Below are 4328 nucleotides of genomic sequence, written 5' to 3'. Positions count from 1 at the left end.
TCAACAAACGCGCTGAATCCAGAGTAGATCTAACCTTAAGTAGCATAGTGACACCTTGTGGCGCGGATGTCTCAGAGAATTGTTACACTGTAACATGTTTTTTTTTTTTTTATTTACACTGTAACATGTTCAATTGTCTTCCGGGTAGAATATTCACCTTAATCCAGAGGTATATTTGGAGTCGAATCCAATGTGAATTTTAAATATCCACACATTTGTCACGGATTAGTCTACATTATATTTACTAATGAATAAAAAAGTGTGATTTGGATGCTGTGCATTGGGCCGCGTGGCCTAATGGATAAGGCGTCTGACTTCGGATCAGAAGATTGCAGGTTCGAGTCCTGCCGCGGTCGAGTATTTTACCATAACTATTTGTGCAGGTGTTGCTGGGAAACATTGTGTAGAGTGCCAATGATGACCACGGAATAATCTGCCTAGGAGAAAGAAAGTAGGCCTACAATCTGCCTACATATACGGGCGCCAGTTATATTCGCAAGATAGCCTACATCGTCTTGTAGATTTCTAGGCTAGGTGTTTGCATAACCTACAAGACGTATGCATGACAACTACTCGTCTCGGCTACAACCCCAGGTAAATCCATCTGAAATCTGAACAAGTAGGCCTAGCCTACGGCATTTTTAAAAAACCAATTACCGTATTGCCCCCTATTGGTTATTACGTAAATTGCTTTCAGAACTGAAGCAGTGAGCCTTCGACAAATATAATAGCCGAAAAGTAACGTCAGAGACGGTTGATAAAGGATCTTTGGTAAAGTTAAAGAACTGTGTTATGAGTAATGTTATGTAGGCCTATATTACACAGGCCTACATAAACTTAGTATGTTTTCCTGCTTGATGACTGACATGATTGGAGTGTAAATTGTAACTTTAGGCTACCCTGCATTTTAGGCCTCTCATTTGCGTGAAATAACGTTAGCATCTCATGGATCATAAGTCTCTTATTCAAATGATATGCTGAGGAATATGATAAAACACTATGTTAACGTCACTATTTTATTTATCCTACATGATTTCAGTTTTTCCTCTTGAGCATGAAGATAACATTTGTGGCATAACCTCGCTTCATAATGCAAATGTAGGCTATAGTCTAATACCTAGGCCTGTATTGGCGTTTTAAACATTTTTAGCTTTGAACTGACACATCACAAAAAAATGAGATATCTCCTGTACCGCACAGGGGAAATTTTGTCTGCTTTTCTCTGCCAAAAGTTAACAATTTTCAAGCACCTTGAGTCTTTCTTTCATGCGTTTGCTTGTCCTCCAAGTTCCTTATGACGGTTGTTTGGACCTGAAACCGGTCCACAAAGATCTCCATAATTGGGAGTAGGCCTAGGCAGTGAATAGCATTTCTGAGAATGTTAACTTTTATAAAATATTAGTTTTATTTAGATGGATTTTGATTCTGCAAAATGGAACTTACACGCACAGGTAGGCTATATTAATAACATTTGAGAAAACAGTTAATTGCCCTTAATTGTGTTGTCCGTCGCTAGGGGGTGGTATTGTCTTGTATTGCGGTGGATTTCATCCAGTTATTGAAAAACGTGAACGTGAGCGCAAGCTATTTCCTCTCTTTTTCTATTTATGCTATTTTATATGTAGCCTAAGATGGTATGGACTCAGTTGCTACAGTTAGCCTAGGCTACATCTTCTGACACAAAAGTCCAGATCCATTATGAGTAGTCACAAACGATTTGAAACTGTTTTAGCCTACTTTACCATCAGATTGCACATAATGTTAAGGCAAAAGTATAAGCATAATTACACGCACACGTGTAGAATGTGCCTAAGCATAGCCTAGGCCTACTTCTTTATCAGACACCACAATTAACAAAAACATTACGATTTATGGAAGCTGTATCTTCTTGGCACGTAAGAGATTTGATGAGGGGCCTTACAAGCCAGTTTAACCTTTAAACACTATTCGTTGCTACCCCCCTTAATTTACTGTTTGACCGGACAGTTTTAACTGCTCTTAAATACCAATACCATGACAAAAAATATTATTTAATAGAACATTTATTGTAAACAGAACCTTATTAGAACATTAACATCTGGGCAATTCCATGGAAAGTTATGTTTTTTGTAACATCCATAAGGCCAATAAGTGATGGTATGATGATTACATGAAATTTGAGCATTTGCTATTTTTGGCTGAAGAATGTACATGAGAAAAAATGCACAAAAAATTAATGTTATCATTCACATCATACAAATGCCAAGGCATTTCACTGGCATTATGGATGTGACAAAAAGTCCATTTTCCATGGAATTGCCCATCTACAACATGTTTCTGTATGTGCGTGAATGTGTGCGAACACTCACTGGTGGTTCACATGTACAAGTGGCAACATGACAATATGAACTGTGTGTGTGTGTGTGTGTGTGTGTGTGTGAGAGAGAGGGAGAGAGAGGGTGTAAATGTGTGTGTGTGTGTGTGTGTGTGTGTGTGTGTGTGTGTGTGTGTGTGTGTGTGTGTGTGTGTGTCTGTGTGTGTGTTTCTGTGGGTGTGAGTGTTTCTGTGTGTGCGTAGGCTACATGCATTTGTGTGCAAACATTGATGGTTCACATGCACATGTGGCAACATGACAACATGAACTGACAACATGAACTGTGTATGTATGTATGTGTGTGTGTGTGTGTGTGTGTGTGTGTGTGTGTCTGTGTGTGTGTTTCTGTGGGTGTGAGTGTTTCTGTGTGTGCGTAGGCTACATGCATTTGTGTGCAAACATTGATGGTTCACATGCACATGTGGCAACATGACAACATGAACTGACATCATGAACTGTGTATGTATGTGTGTGTGTGTGTGTGTGTGTGTGTGTGTGTGTGTGTGTGTGTGTGTATGTTTGTGTATGTGTCTGTTTGTGTGTGTGTGGGTGTGTTTCTGTGTGTGTGTGCATGCATGTGTGTGTGAACATTGGTGATTCACATGCACAAGTGGCAACATGAACTGACAAACCTGAACTGTGTGTGTGTGTGTGTGTGTGTGTGTGTGTGTGTGTGTGTGTGTGTGTGTGTATGTATGTGTGTGTGTGTGTATGTGTGTGTGTGTATGTGTGTGTGTGCGTGAGTGGGTGTACACGTGTTTGTGTGTGTGTGTGTGTGTGTGTGTGTGTCTGTTTGTGTGTGTGTGGGTGGGTGTGTTTCTGTATGTGCGTGAATGCATATGTGTGCGAAATTGGTGGTTCACACACACAAATGGCAACATGACCACATGAACTGACAACATGTACTGAGTGTGTGTGTGCTTCTGTGTATGCATGCATGCATGTGTGTGGGAACATTGGTGGTAAGTTGCAGGAGTGTGTGTAAGAAGATGTCTTTTATCTCCTGGATAAAAATTATACTCCTTCCCAATTATATCCTATGGCGGTCATTTTTGACTGTGAACAAAAAAAGTGTTTCTAAGTTGAATAAATCACTCAAAATTCAAAGAAAGTAGTCACAATAAATGATATGTGTTCAAAAGCCTTTTGTAAAGGATATCATAAGATCTTGACACAATCTGATGAAAAATGCCATATTTATGGTACAGGGAATGTGTAAATCGGTCATTTTTGACCGGAAGAGTGTTAGAAGGTTAAGATAATCTCTCAAAATATAATTAAAGATGTCTTTTTTTCTTTCTTTCTTTCTCATTTGCTTGCCTGTTTTTGAGGAATTCTCACTGCATCAGACATGGAAGAAAACTGCTAAAGCCTACACATGCTAATAGTCTATTAATTCAATTTATATTCTTTGTTTGGGGATAATCGACTAAGTCTTTATGCACAGTCATCCTGCTTAGACCTACTGAACAGAAACAAGTTATTGGGCTATTTTAAAATATGAAACAAGTTGGATAGAAGGCTGTTTTATATCGAGCAACCTCTGTAAAAACGGTCTGTTTTTACAGCAGTCTGTGTTGCTTTTAGAAATAATGTGACAGGAATTCTAAATGACTCATAGAAGCGCAGGATAGGCCTACTGTAGCAGCTTGTTGTAAGCTTACACACACCCATAACTTTAAGCTATGACCAGGCTACGTGAAATGGATGGGTTTTGAGCGCTTGTGATTTTATGTGTGCAATAGCTAAATAATACATAGACTAAAACGAAGAGCAGATGGCTTTGATTGGTTTGATAAAATTGAAGAAACCTACTAGTGAACCATATGATATTTTCTCATTGACAATTATACTCGTAGGCTACCATTAGTGGAGTAGGCTATGATATTAAATTGAGAATCTTTGAATTTCTGTCGACTCTGATTGGCCAAAAAGAACCTCTGTACTAAAATTACGTCACTACAGGCTAGAACTA

General features: G+C 38.9%; 1 non-coding gene across 1 annotated transcript; it reads left to right on the top strand.

Annotated features, from left to right (window-relative positions):
- Positions 1 to 283: 283 nt before the first annotated feature.
- trnar-ucg (transfer RNA arginine (anticodon UCG)) lies at positions 284 to 356 on the top strand. Its single transcript has one exon. It is a non-coding gene; the product is annotated as a tRNA-Arg (tRNA).
- The last annotated feature ends 3972 nt before the right edge of the window (positions 357 to 4328 follow it).

Source organism: Alosa pseudoharengus, unplaced genomic scaffold (genome assembly GCF_046254945.1).
Source record: "Alosa pseudoharengus isolate Yale_2024_CS ecotype anadromous, Long Island Sound unplaced genomic scaffold, YU_APseudo_1.1 YU_APseudo_1.1_scf_10, whole genome shotgun sequence".
NCBI lineage: Eukaryota > Metazoa > Chordata > Actinopteri > Clupeiformes > Clupeidae > Alosa > Alosa pseudoharengus.
The sequence above is the reverse complement of the archived record's forward strand: the minus strand, read 5'-3'. Positions and strand labels throughout refer to the sequence as shown.